The following is a 15857-nucleotide window of genomic DNA, read 5'->3' on the forward strand; positions in this document are numbered from 1 at the left end:
GGCAGGTTCAGAGACTGCACTGTAGGCCAGACAGAAGTTGCCTGTCAGCAGCCTATATGATACAGAGTACAGTGACAGCTTGCTGTTTATCCACATAAGTCATGGTTTGGAGACCTTGTATTTTCTTGGCGAGAAACCACTGTGGTCTGTCCAACTACTGCAGGTGTCTGGTGAGGTACATGCAGAAGGGAGCATTGTACTCTATTAATGGTCTGATGAGGGTTGAGTGCAGTGGAGTTGTAACATCCTTAGATCTGGATGTGATGCCCTTACTTATGAGATGCGCAACATAGAAGGGTTTCCTTACCACTGTGGAAAATTGGTGGTCAAAGTTCAGATTGCTATCTACCTGTGCTTTCATATCTTACACCACTGGATTTGAACTTGGGGGGGGGGGGTGCTGTCGATATTGTAATTAGCAGGGAATCCCACTTTGCCAAAGGGGATAATAATGCACTTTTTTGCATTTAGTTTCAGACCATGGTTTTAGCTCCAATCATTAGTCTGTGTTAGCCTGTCTTGTAATATGTTAACATCATTTGGGGACTCAATGATTGCACCCAGTATACAATAATCAGTGAACTTGGTAAGCCAAAAGCTATCTACTTTAGCTTGGGCTTCCGAGAAATAGATTCCAAACAGTAAAGGGCCCAGCATAGATCCTTGTGGTATGCGACTGGTGACTGGTCTACTTGTAGAAGTGGAGTCACCAACTTTGACTGTATGTGTTCTGTCAGTGAGACAATTGGCAACCCATCTAGTGATGTAAGAGTTATTCCTCAGCTGGGAGAGTTTCTCAATGATACCTGAGTGGGGTATTGTGTCAAAAGCCTTGGCTAGGTCAAAATAGACAGTATGCAATGTCTTACCTTCATCCAGGGCTTTAGTGACTTTCTTGAAGAAGTCTACTAGGTTTAATAAGCATGATCTATCCTTAACAAAGTCATACTGGGTCACCTATGTACTTGTTGATAAGGTCTTCTCCCTTTTTCTAATTTCTCCAAATATTTTGGGCTTCTAATACCATGATGGGAATGGACCCCATTCCTAAGTCAAAGTACGACTACAATTCATGAAATTAGTATTGTTTCAATCTTTGATGTCAGCCAAAAGTGCTTTCACAGCACCCGCAACATGCCCAGTAATGACTCCTCCTGCAATTCATATGGGGTTACATGGATTGGTAACATATCTAAATACAGTTGTAGATTCTTTTTTATAAGACCCGTTGCTCCTACTACTATTGGAACTATCTGGTATCTTTCTTCCACATTGCTCTCATTTCTGCCTGCAGATCCTGTTATTTTATCACTTTGTGTCTCTCTGTACACAAGACATTGTAGTCACTGGGTGTGGCAATTTCAATGATCAATGCTACTTTTGTCTTCTTTTCTTGGACTACTATATCTGTTTTTTTTAGCATCTATCTTTTGAACTGTTGGTAATTGGTGAACCCATGTGATAAAAAGCTTCATCATTTTCTATGATGCTTTGTGGCTCATGTTTCCAGTGTTTTTCAGCCACGTCGATAGGATAATGTTTGCACAATCCTCAGTGCAACAGTCTCCATTATGATTCTTTCCATGGCCTTGCAGATGAGACTGTTTAAACTTTTGGCTCTATAGTTCCCAAGGTAGTTTAATGGCCACCCTTTGTGCAAGAGGGTTACTGTTACTGTTCTCCACTCTGCCGGAAAAAAGCTATTTCTCAAGCGATGGTTAAAGAGAATGCCAAGTGGGTCCTCTAGGTCCTTTTTTAGATTGCTTAATAAGCTACCTGGGATGTTATCTGGTCCCATTGAGGCTGTATTTTTGGTATTGGAGAGTGCAAATATGACCTGATTTCTAGAGACACTAGGCAGAGGACTGGTGTCAGGTATGCTTTGGGTTATGGCTGGTGGAGACAGGGGGGTGATGTTTGTGCCAAATCTGTTGGTTAGCAAGTTGACAATTTCCTCCAGTACAGTATGAGTGGTACCATCTACTACCAGTTTGGCACATAGCTGTGTATTCCTTTTTAGATTTTGGATGTATTTAAAGAATACCTTATGATTATCCTTAGCTAGGGATGCTATTTTAGTTTCTTAATTAACTTTAGCGAACTTTACAAGATTCCTTGTTCAAGCTGTGGAGGGAATTCTTCCTCTGCTGAGTCATTTCCCCCATATTGTTAAATATCAGTTTCTTCATTTTTTTTATATAACTTGTTTATACTTGAGGTCCATCAGAGTGGCTTGTTTTTTTGGAAGGACATGGTTTTAATCCAGTTAGGTACAGCCGATACAGTTGCATAAGTGTTTATACAGGGCATTTGTGTGCACTTCTGCATAGGAGTCATTGCTGTCTGTGATTGTGGAGAGTATAAAATGTTTTATACCATTGTTTAGTAGGCTGTAGTTTGCTTTAAAAATGTTTTTTAGTTTTTTTGCTCCTGTGGTGATGACAGGTTCAACAGTTACTTCAAATGAGACTGATTAGTGGTCCGACCTTGCCAGGAAGGGCATTACACAGGGGGAGTGCAGTGCCCCCCCCATGTTGATGAGTACTATGTCTAGGACATTTGAGCCCCTTGTGGGAGTACAGACTATCTGTTCCAAAGCATTTGTACTGACAAAGTCCAGGAACCTCTGGGTGAGCAAGTTTGTGCTCATGTATGTCACCCAGTTGATGGAAGGATAGTTGAAATCTCCCACGACTAAGGTGTTGGGCTGTAAGGCAAGAGATTCCAGTAATTCGAGGTAGGAGGTATGCTTTTCTTGGTTTATGATGGGGACCTATAGCTAGCAATGATGTGGTAGGGTATTTTGCCTGTAGTTAATTGGACATGGAGTAGTTTAAGACAGTCATACTGTTTGATCCATCACGAAGTGTACTTGGCTTTAATGAAGATGGATACACCTCCACCTTTGGTTCTTTCATGCTCATTTTGAGATCTGAAGTTGTGAAAGTCATTGTAGCCTTGCATGGCTGGGGTGCTGTCCATGACTTTGAACCTTTTCTTAGTGACTGCACAGACATCAGCATCTTCCAGCATGAGGATTGCTTTCAGAGAGTGCAGTTTCATGATTAGACTCCTAGCATTAAGCAGCAGAACCTTGAGTTTGTCTCAAGTGGATTTTGTTACGTCATACATTTTGTTGTTTTGACATTGCCTAAAAAGGCACTATGAGGGAGGCAAGCACCTTTGCCAGTATCCAAAAGCCTAGAGGAGACTGGTGAAGCCCATCTCTGGCAAAGCAGCGTGGCCTGTTGGCCATGTCTTCCCAGGCTGACAGATACTGGATCCCCCTGGACTGACACAACAAGCTAGGCCAATTGTTGAAGTCAATCATTTTTTTGATAATTTGAGAGTTCAGTCATGTCCCTCTTCATGTATTCCAGAGAGGTACATCTCAAGTCATTTACCCCAACATGGACTATGACAGAGTCATAACAGTGCTTGTTGTTGAGTGACTTGAGGGCATGTGTGATTTGATGGAATCTGGCACCTGACAGCTGACTGCGGCCTTCTCCTTGTCCAGCCTGATGAGGGGGAACTTCTGTGTGTCTCACTATGGAGTCACCTATGACCAAAACATTAGACTTTGAGGTGTTTTGCCTTAAGTATTTATTTGCTGAGACACTGGTATATTTGTTACTGTGTGTAGTGGTTTCTATTTGCATAGCAGTGTGTGCAAGTGGTTTACATTTGGAAGGTCTCTGATCCTTTGGTAGGCTTCTAGTCAGTACCTCTGTGTATGTGGTTTATGTGTTGTGACCTCATTTTGTGTGAGAGGTGGTGTGTGTGTGCTGACAGCCTGTATAGACAGAGCAGTCTTCATCAGTAGTAGTGAAACATTTAAGTTAATGCCTGCCTACATTTAACAAGGTCGTTTTTTTGCTGCCATACACTTTGGCAAACATTTTGTAAAATAGTTTCTGCTGTTTGCAGCTCACTGATATCCTTCCATTGCCAGCTATGTGACCCCTTACTGGATTCTTATGATCACCAGTGCCATGATAAAAAGACTAGCATGTCTTCCTCCCACACCACACATGCACTTTGTATCTCTAAAGAGCAGGTTGTAAGCACCTTTTCTAAGGCCCAAACCACAGCATCTATGGGACCTGATAACATCCCGGGCTGCATCCTATGTGGGCTCCAACAAGAATTAGCAGCACCATTGGGTACTCTTATCAATCATAGTCTAAGCACCGGCTTCATCCCAGCTGAATGGAAACTGGCCACCAGTATCCTCTTGCACAAAGGTGGTGCTTCCACTGACCCTAGGAACTATAAACCTGAATAGCCTTATCTGCAAGGCCATGGAGCAAATCATCATGGACCTTATCAACAGAGATATAGGTAATCTCCAAACACTTGACCCTACTCAGTTTTGGATTTGTCAAAGGGAGATCGTGCCTATTAAACCTGGTGGACTTCTTCAACGCAGTCACCAAGCCGCTGGATGAGGGGAAATCTGTGCATATAGCCTACCTAGACTTAGCCAAGGCTTTTGACACTATCCCTCACTCAGGCATCATTGACAAACTCACCCAGCTAGGTATCAACCCTTATATCATTAGGTGGGTTGCTAACTGGCTCACTGATTGAACCCATGCAGTCAAAACAGGGGGGTCCACCTCCAACAGCAGACCTGTAACCAGTGGTGTCCACAGGGATCAGTAGTGAGACCTCTACTGTCTGGAATGTATTTCTCCAAAGTACAAGCAAAAGCTAAATGTCTGTGGCTGACAGTTTGCTGATGACTGCAAAATGGGAGTGGTCATAGAATCTCCAAATGATGTCAGCATCCTACAAGAGGGTCTTATGCAAACAAATAATTGGTGCCAAAGTCATGGCCTTAAACTCAATGAAAAAATGTATTATCATCCCTTTTGATAAGACCAGTGTTGCTGCTAACTACTACTACTACTCCAATAGCAACACCCTAAGTATGGACTCAGTGGTGAGACACCTGGGTAGACAGGTTGACAGCAACCTTACCTTTGATCGCAATGTTTTTACAGTGGTAAGAGGGGCATTCTATATTGCTCATCTCATAAGTAAGGGCATTGTCTCGAGAAAAAAAAAGAAGTTATAACCTTCCCGTACTCTTCCCTCATCAGTCCCATAACTGAGTACAACACCCTTTTGGTAGGTACCTTTCTAAGCAGCTGCAGCAATTGGAGAGACCACAAAGCTTCATCACAAGGAAAATTCAAGGTCTTCAGCATCTGTCCTATGTGAAGCAGCTGAAATCACTGTCACTTTTATTCTGTTTCATACAGATTACTCAAAGATGATCTCTGCTTTGCATATAAGGCACTCTCTGACCCTGCTTTACTGGAAATGCTGTATATCTGCAAGTCAAATGGCACACAGGTTACTTGCTCTAAAGACTTTAACCTGGTATGTGACATTAATAGACCATTGTGGAGGGACAGATTTGTGTCCCAGAGGTTACCACTCCTTTGGAAAAGACTTCCACTTCATGTCAAACAGAGTACCCTCATTGTCCCCTCTTCAAATGCATTCTGGATGATTGGATAGGTAAGGGTAAATTCACCCCGGGGGATCCACCTGTCTCTCTCTCAGACAGGGGCACTAGGTAATGATCATAGAAACAATGAGAGACCTCTGAGAGGTAATGATCATAGAAACAATGAGAGACCTCTGAGAGGTAATGATCATAGAAACAATGAGAGACCTCTGAGAGGTAATGATCATAGAAACAATTTGAGACCTCTGAGAGGTAATGATCATAGAAACAATTTGAGACCTCTGAGAGGTAATGATCATAGAAACAATGAGAGACCTCCGAGAGGTAATGATCATAGAAACAATGAGAGACCTCCGAGAGGTAATGATCATAGAAACAATGAGAGACCTCTGATAGGTAATGATCATAGAAACAATGAGAGACCTCTGAGAGGTAATGATCATAGAAACAATGAGAGACCTCTGAGAGGTAATGATCATAGAAACAATGAGAGACCTCTGAGAGGTAATGATCATAGAAACAATGAGAGACCTCTGAGAGGTAATGATCATAGAAACAATGAGAGACCTCTGAGAGGTAATGATCATAGAAACAATGAGAGACCTCTGAGAGGTAACGATCATAGAAACAATGAGAGACCTCTGAGAGGTAATGATCATAGAAACAATGAGAGACCTCTGAGAGGTAATGATCATAGAAACAATGAGAGACCTCTGAGAGGTAATGATCATAGAAACAATGAGAGACCTCTGAGAGGTAATGATCATAGAAACAATGAGAGACCTCTGAGAGGTAATGATCATAGAAACAATGAGAGACCTCTGAGAGGTAATGATCATAGAAACAATGAGAGACCTCTGAGAGGTAATGATCATAGAAACAATGCCTGTCAGCCTGGGATGACATGCTCGACAAGCCACGATGCTTTGCTAGGGACGGCTTGCACCTGTCACCCCTGGGCTTTTGGATATTGGCAAAGACTCTTGCCACCCCCATAGTGCCTTTTTTAGGCAAGGCTCAAAAGACAAACCCACCTCCATAGGTATCACAAGGGATAAGAAACTAAGAGTAATGCTACTCAATGCCAGAAGTCTAAACCTCAAGATGCACGCACTCAAAACTCTCCTTAGCATGGAGAACATCGATATCTGTGCAGTAACAGAAACCTGGTTCAAGGCTCCCGAGAGCACCCCAGCACTACCAGGTTATACCTCATACCATGCTTTTCAGCCCCAAAACTTGGACCGAACCACAAAAGGAGGGGGAGTATCAATATTCGTCAAAGATACCCATACCTCCAGGTTGGTGGCACAGCACGAAGCATCAGAGACTATCCATGTGCAACTAACAGTGGGTAAAACTGCCTTCCGGTTTATAGCCTGCTACAGACCACCCTCCCAAACCCAGGAACCCCACTCGGCCTTCCTGAGAACACTGGAAAATATGAAGGTCTCTCCAAACACCATTATATTGGGTGACTTCAACTACCCAAACATAGACTGGGAGCATTACTCTTGCTCCAACACCCTAGCCCAAAGGTTCCTAGAATTTATAAACTCAAATGCTATGGAACAACTAGTCACCACTCCCACAAGAGGGGAAAACATACTGGACCTGATCATCACCAACATGGGGGCTCTATGCCCCAGACCAGAAGTGTATCCCTCACTGGTAAGATCAGACCATAAACTAATCTCACTGGATATTCACATCCCGACCCCACCCCCTGCCCAGAAAACCACAGTGAAAAACTTCTCTAAAGCAAATTTCACACTCCTCAAAACCGAGGTGGAATCCTTCAAAGCCTCTGGGCCTGTGGAAAATACGGCCCAGACTGCAGAATCCTTTATAAATGCATTCTATGAACACCTTTAGGAATGCATGGATCATGCAATCCCAAGTAAAACCAAGACCCAATCCTCCAAAGGCAGGCGTTCTGTCTGGTGGACCCCAGCCATAAACAAACTATACAATAGAAGGAGAAAGCTACTACATGATAGAGCAAAATCCCAAAAAGGGGAGGCATCTCTGATCAGTATTAGCAAAAAACTATGGGCACTCATAAAATCGTCTAAGGCCAGCTTCGAGAGAAAAATTGCAAAGGACACTAAGGATAATCACAAGGCTTTCTTTAGTTATGTTAGGAACCTGGGTGGGAATTCCCAGATATGCTCAGAATTAGTCCAAAATGACAAAAAATACACTGAACCCACAGACATTGCCAACATCCTAGCTGACAGGTTCAGCGCAAACTTCTCCCCCCCCCTCCCCACCAAAAGGGCAAATATCTATCCCAGCAGAGTGCTGCCCCCCTGACATCTCAGATGCTCAGGTAAGAGCCGCCCTCTCCAAAGCAAAAATCACAGCATCAATGGGACCAGACGGTGTCCCGGGCTGCATCCTACATGAACTCCAAGAAGAGCTAAACCCAAACATAAAACTACTGTTCAGTCTCAGCCTTACTAGACGATATGTACCCAAAGAGTGGTGTACAGCAACAGTGGTCCCTCTCCACAAAGGTGGTGCCTCAACGGATCCTGGAAACTATCGCCCCATAAGCCTGACTAGCTTGATCTTCAAAGCTATGGAAAGGATCATCATGGACCTCATAAATAGAGATATTGGGGACCTACAGACACTGGATCCTACCCAGTTTGGCTTTGTTAAGGGCAGATCCTGCCTCTTAAACCTGGTCAGTTTCTTTGACACAGTCACCAAGGCCATTGACGAGGGGAAGGTGGTCCACACAGCCTACCAGGACCTCGCAAAAGCCTTTGATACAATACCCCACTCGGGCATTATAGATAAGCTCACCAGCTTAAATATAAACCCCTATGTCACTAGATGGGTTGCAAACTGGCTCAAGGACAGAACCCACATGATTAGAATTGCTGGAGCCATGTCAGACTCCAAACCAGTTACAAGTGGCATCCCACAAGGCTCAGTCCTGGGACCTCTCTTGTTCGGTATATATTTCTCGGAGGTACAGGCCAACACAGAAGGACTGTGGCTGACCAAGTTCGCAGATGACTTCAAACTAGGTGCCATAATCGACTCTCCAGCTGACACAAGCATCCTACAAAAGGGCTTCATAGAAACAGACAACTGGTGCCAGAGCCATGGCCTCAAGCTAAACGCCAAAATGTGTATAGTCATCCTCTTTGGCAAAAACAAAGTGCCCACAAATTACCACATCGGTGGTAATCCATTAAGTATGGAAGAAGTAATTAGGGACCTGGGGACCCAAATTGATAGCAATTTCTCATTTGAAAACCAAGTGGCCAAAGTGGTTAGAAAAACATTTTATATAGCCCACCTAATCATGAAGGGATTCACATCTAGATCAGGGGAGGTCATCGTGCCTCTTTACTCATCCCTCATCAGGCCCATAATTGAGTACAATGCCCCTTTTGGGATGTACCTTACCAGACACCTGCAGCAACTGGAAAGACCCCAAAAGTACCTCACCAAGAGGATCAAAGGGCTCAAACAGATGCCATATGCTGCCCGGTTAAAGAAACTCCAGCTCTACTCAGTGGCATACCGCCTGCTCAGAGGCGTTCTCTGCCTGACGTATAAAGCCATGTCCAACCCGGAATTAATGGACATGCTGCACCTCAGAAAATCCAAATCCCATCGAGCTATGCACTCGAGAGACTTGAACCTCAGCAGTGAAATAAATAGGACATGCTGGAGGGACAGATTCATAACCCAGAGACTCCCTTCACTCTGGAATAAAATCCCAGTCCAGATTAGGCAGAGTCCCTCATTGACTCTCTTCAAGAGGAATCTTGATGAGTGGATGGGAGATCGTAGGTTTACCACGGGTATCACTTCTGTGTCACTGTTAGACAGAGGCACAGTATACTAACCTCGAAAAAGGGCATAGAAAAATTCATTTAAAATGGGTGGCGAAAGCCAAACACACTCTGGCTAGGCTTATAAATGCCCTAGGGCAGATAGCCTAGTATGAACCTATGAATGGTAGAACTTCGCTAGGCTTGTAAGGGCCTTAGGGCCATTAGCCTAGTAACTTCCTGTGATCCTATGTACTGAATTATACAAATAACCTTCCATCAACTGCATGTCTAACAAACACTGCTAATGTGCGTTATATATGTATAACTCCCAGGCTAAATTTTATTTGAAATTTACTAAACAGATTTTTGTGGGCTGATGCCTAATATAGTAGAAGCATTGCAAAAATATATGATAATATGGTATACCAAGTTTAAGTAACCTTGACTCTGATATGGTGAATTGTTTCTTAAAGTCACAGTCCCATACATGCACGTTAAATTACTAAGCATTTTATGTGGAAAATCAACAATGCAATCGCACTGAAGAACACTTGTGTAACGGAGAGGATGGCAGTAACGCAAGTGCTGTTTCTAAAGGGTTAGCATTACTGGCTGGAACCAAAATGTATATAAAATGTGTGTTTTTTTACATTGTTTTGTTTAAATTCTTAGCTTATATATATATATATATATATATATATATATATCATCATCATCGTCTTCTTTCTGCTGTTCCCGTTAGGGGTCGCCACAGCAGATCACTTGTTTCCATTTCTTCCTGTCCTCTGCATCTTGCTCTGTCACACCAATCACCTGCATGTCCTCTCTCACCACATCCATAAACCTTATCTTAGGCCTTCCTCTTTTCCTGTTACCTGGTAGCTTCATCCTTAGCATCTTTTTCCCAATATACTCAGCATCCCTCCTCAGCACATGTCCAAACCAACGTAATCGTGCCTCTCTGGCTTTGTCTCCAAACCTTCCAACCTGGGCTGACCCTCTAATATACTTATTCCTAATCCTGTCCACCCTCATCACACCCAGTGCAAATCTTAACATCTTTAATTCTGCCACATCCAGCTCAAACTTCTGCCTTTTTGTCAGTGCCACTGTCTCCAACCCATATAACATAGCTGGCCTCACTACCCTCTTGTAGACCTTCCCTTTCACTCTTACAGGTACTCGTCTGTCACAAATCACTCCTGACACTCTTCTCCACCCACTCCATCCTGCCTGTACTCTCTTCTTCACCTCTCTTCCACACTCACCGTTACTCTGAACTATTGACCCCAAGTATTTAAACTCATCCACCTTCGCCACCTCTACTCCTTGCATCCTCACCATTCCTCTATCCTCCCTCTCATTCACACACATATATTCTGTCTTAGTCCTGCTGACTTCATTCCTCTTCTCTCTAGAGCATATCTCCATCTCTCCAGGGTCTCATAAGTTCTCATATTCCTATATGAAAAATAGAGTTTACTATGCTTTTGATTCAATCAATGATATACCAAAGTTGGATAAATTTAGGTATGTTACTACATTTAGTAATAAAACATATTTGGTTAAACGTATTATTGAGAAGAATTGGACTGTGCTGATGGCTTCTCCTGAGATAAGAAATCTTTTGGGTAGTAAACCCCATTTTTCATATAGGAATATGAGAACTTTAAAAAGTAGATTATGTTATAAGGACTTTGGCCAGAATCTCAATCAATATGATTTGATGTACATGCTGTGCAGATATTGTAGATAATCCTAATAGCTCTTACATTCATCCTACCACTGGTAAGACTTACATGTTTAGGTTTACAACAAATTGTGGTAGCATTAATGTTGTTTATCTAGCTACCTGTGTTGTGTGTCCCTCATTTTATGTGGGGAAAACCACACGCAAGTTAAAGGAGCGAGTCATTGAGCATAAATCTGAAGTCAGGAGGGAGAATGAGAAGAATGCTTTGTATAAGCATATTAAAGCATGTGGTGTAGAACATAGATTTAAATTTAGAGTTATTGATATGGTTATTCCATCTCTTAGAGGTGGAGATATCAATAACCATTGGAGATCAAAGAGTATGAGTGGATTCTAAGGCTTGTGGCTGATCACTCGCCTGGTTTAAATACCGCTGCTAGTTTAAAACCAGTTTTAAAGAAGTTACAACAAACTAAATTATGTAATTGAAGAGATATTTTTTTTATGTTTGTATGTTTTTTGAAGTTTATTTATCAAATTTTGTTAATTTTTTGTTATAAATTGTATTTGTATATGCTTTTATGGTTGTCACATGATGTTGGCTGCAGTCATGTGATTTTTTTGGCTGCTATTTAAAGCATATTGCTGTTATTCATGCTTGTATTGGTATTGAAGAAGGGTTTTTGCCTGAACGCTTTGCCTTTTTATAAAGTGTTTTTCTCAACGGTTGGTGTGTTGTCTACAGTTCTTATATTCCAGCATTTTGTTGTGTGATTTCATTAATTCCCAAGTTGTTTGCTTGAGCTTAATCTGCAGTTTCTCCTGCATTTTATGATTCATAAATTAACTACTGTTCTAGCAAAGTTTTAGCCAACAGTGTGTGTGCAGTCTGAGAGATAGTGATGGTCATTCTGTGGCCGGGGATAAACTGCTATTTCAAGAAAGATGGCATTATTCGCTGGAGCCAACAGCTCTTTTAAAGGTTGTTTAAATTCTTAGCTCAGATTTATTGTCTAAGATGTCTTTACGCAGCACTGTGTAAATCTGCACTCTATATACCCACTCACTTTGTAATTTTACTCCTCACAAGCCTAGTCAGAGTCATTCCCATTAGCAGGCTGTGATAAAAGTTCTGCCTCTTTTGATAGGACCAAGTTCAGTTACTGTAAGCTGTTTGTACCTTAGTAGAGCATCTACAGTAATTAAGTGCTAGCTACAGACTCGCTAATGCATAACAGTCTGTTCTCATATGAATTTATTAGGAATAAGAAGCATTTAATGGCAAACTAAACACAATACAAATATGCTACATATCCTTAATTTTAATAACAAACTAAACACAATACAAATAAGCCTTACATCCCTAATTGTCTATACGCTTATAACCAAATCGGAAGGTCAGCCAGCTTGTCTTCCGCTGTTGCCAGCATCATGGGACTTGATATACTCAGGCAGTTAGCATAGTGGGACTTGATATACTCAGGCAGTATAGCATCATGGGACTTGGTATACTCAGCAGTGTAGCATCATGGGACTTGGTATACTCCGGCAGTGTAGCATCATGGGACTTGGTATAATCAGGCAGTGTAGTATCATGGGACCTTGTATAACCAGGCAGTGTAGTATCATGGGATTTGCTATAATCAGGCAGTGTAGTATCATAGGACTTGGTATACTCAGGCAGTGTAGCATCATGGGACTTGATATACTCAGGCAGTGTAGTATCATGGGACTTGGTTTAATCAGGCAGCGTAGTATCAAGGGACTTGGTATAATCAGGCAGTGTAGTATCATGGAACTTGGTATACTCAGGCAGTGTAGCATCATGGGACTTGATATACTCAGGCAGTGTAGTATCATGGGACTTGGTATATTCAGGCAGTGTAGTATCATGGGACTTGGTATAACCAGGCAGTGTAGTATCATGGGACTTGGTATACTCAGGCAGTGTAGCATCATGGGACTTGATATACTCAGGCAGTGTAGAATCATGGGACGTGGTATACTCAAGCATTTTAGCATCATAGGACTTGGTATACTCAGGCAGTGTAGCATCATAGGACTTGGTATACTCAGGCAGTGTAGCATCATGGGATTTGGTATACTCTGGTAGTATAGCATCATGGGACTTGGTATACTCAGGTAGTATAGCTACGGTCTGATGCTCACAGACAATTAACTGATATATATCTTGTCACAAATGTACCTGTGAGAGCTGCATATATTTACCTAAGATGCATCACACACTGTCTCAAAAAAAAAAGTCTGTGAGCACCACTCACCTCCACAACCTGCCACACACAAGTACATGAAAAAGTATTATATGCTGAAGCTGTAAGACAATCATTGCCTAAGCCCCCAAGGTCTAACAAGACTACAACTCTGGAACTTAAAAAACACAACACGTACTGTCATGTGAATAACTGAAAATTAGCAGAAAAAAATGCCCATACCAATTATAATTAACCCCTCTAATAAAAAAAATGTACTGGTGACACAATAGTTAGGAGGTTCTAGTCTCACAAATATGAACCAAAATAGTGTTAAGTGTGAGTTGTCTTTCAGGTACCAAGATCTCTAACATTTCAAGGGCCTGTAAGATGAACACATACGACTACGACACGGTGGTGGTCCATGTGGGCGTAAGTGGCATTGCATACAACACAGTGGTGGTCCATGTGGGTGTAAGTGGCATTGCATACGACATGGTGGTGGTCCATGTGGGTGTAAGTGGCATTGCATACGACACGGTGGTGGTCCATGTGGGTGTAAGTGGCATTGCATGGAAACCTTAAGGGATAGGTAGAGAGACATTTCTGAGTTCTCCATGCTTCAGGAAAGACTCTGGTACTGCGAAGGATCCTGCCTTTGCCCAGAATCATGCTTAGGTACAAGAAAATATCGGCTGAATAACTGATGTAATTTGAGAGGGAACAAGTATGTGTCAGCACAGGATGAGTTGCTGTGCAGCCCTACTTCCTTTGCCAAAGACAGTTTGCACCTCTCATACTAGGGCTTCTGCATACTGGCTACTTTACTATCTCCACAGCATTTTTTAGGCAAAGTCCAGCTAATGGATCTACCAACCTAAAAGCTATAACAACTAATGCACCAGACAATATCAATGTGTCTTTGCTCAATGCTAGTAGTCTAAATGAATTGCCTTACTTGAAGCCCTCCTGCATTTGGCATGCATTTGTGTGTGTATTATTACTGACCCCCATGTATACTAGGGTTTTGCATCTATTCAACCTGATGTGATTTGTGGCAGTTTATCCATATTTTTAAAGACCACTTTACCTCGAGGCAGATTCCCAGAGACCCACAAACCAAACTTACTGAGATTCAACTCACTCTGAATAAAAGCAACTATCACATTATTCTATGTTACAGGACCCCCCAAGCCATATGACCTTGAATGCCATGAACATTCCTTAAATATAGTGGATGAACTTCAGATACACAAAACCTCATTCATGGCAGGGGAATTTAACTACCTGTTGAAAAACTGGAAAACCCATACTTCAAATGTTGGCAATGCCCCAAAATTCCTCAATCTCATAAACTATAATACCCTGGATCAAATAGTCAAAGACCCCACTGGAGGTCAAAATGTTACTGACTTGACCCTTAAAAATATACAATCTATATGTATTACTCCAGTCATAATCCCCAGTCAACCCTGACCCTAAACAAGCAGATGCAAATATCACAATATTCAAATGCTTTAAATGTACAGACTTCGTACTATTGTATGATATTCTTAAAGTACAAGTATAGCAGTTACCCCCAAAATATGGGCACAGGTAGCAGTTATGCAAATAAATTCCACACTCATCTAAAAATTTGTATAAATCTGTTATTCTTACCAAAAGTAATCAAAATGGTTAGGGTAAAAGTAAACTAGCCTGGTGGGCCACATACATAAACATTGCAATAAAAGGAAAATGCTCACTTGAACATATAGCATAACTAATGACCAACAAATCAAGGTCAACAATAGGTTCTCTACAGTACTGAAAAATACCATCAGGAGTACAATGGCTTTCTTATAACTAAAAGACTGGTTTTGGAACTTAAGGATAATTACAAGCCCTTTACTTAAATCCGGAATTGGGAAAAAGCACCTAACATTAAGACAAACTTACTTATTATATCATTAGGAAAGAAATACAGTGCAAATTCCACCCCCAGAGATACCTCTACAAAAGTCACTTATACCAATAAATCAACCCCCCCTGTCACATCTTCACAAAAGAACACTTGTTAAATGTACTCTCAGAAAAAGATAGAAAAGAAAGAAAATACATCCACTATGGGACTTGTTAACATACCAGGCTGCCTGCTAAACAGCACTACACATGTACTGGTGCACCCTGACCTTTACTTACTGGCTTTGTCTTTGAGGTTTGGCACACAGCAGTTGTGATGCCGCTCCACAAGGGTGGGATAGATATTAGCTATTGACTTTGATTATTTTTTGAGAGGTTAATGCAAGCCTTGAACAGTGATTACGCTGTTCATACACTACATCTAGCCATTGTTAAGGCATTGATACCATATCAGTGGCCAATGTTTTCAGTAAGCTTAATGGCGAAAAGAACTCCAAACTAATCCCTGTGTAGTTAGATGGATAGCTAATTGGCTGAGGGATAAAACCCACACAAAGATGGCGGCAGGCATAAAAGTAACCAGTGGGGTACCACAGGCATCCATGCTGGGACGTCTGCTATTTAGAATATACTTCTCTAATGTCCAAATCCAAAACAAGGAATTCTGCTTAACCAAGCCTGCAGATGATTGCAAACTGGGTGTTTTATTTAAATCCCCTTTAGATATGCAGAAGCTACAAGGGGAACTTAAATGTGTAAATAGCTGGTGC

Source organism: Protopterus annectens, chromosome 14.part0, assembly GCF_019279795.1.
Source record: "Protopterus annectens isolate FY-2018-M chromosome 14.part0, PAN1.0, whole genome shotgun sequence".
NCBI classification, from domain to species: Eukaryota; Metazoa; Chordata; order Ceratodontiformes; family Protopteridae; genus Protopterus; species Protopterus annectens.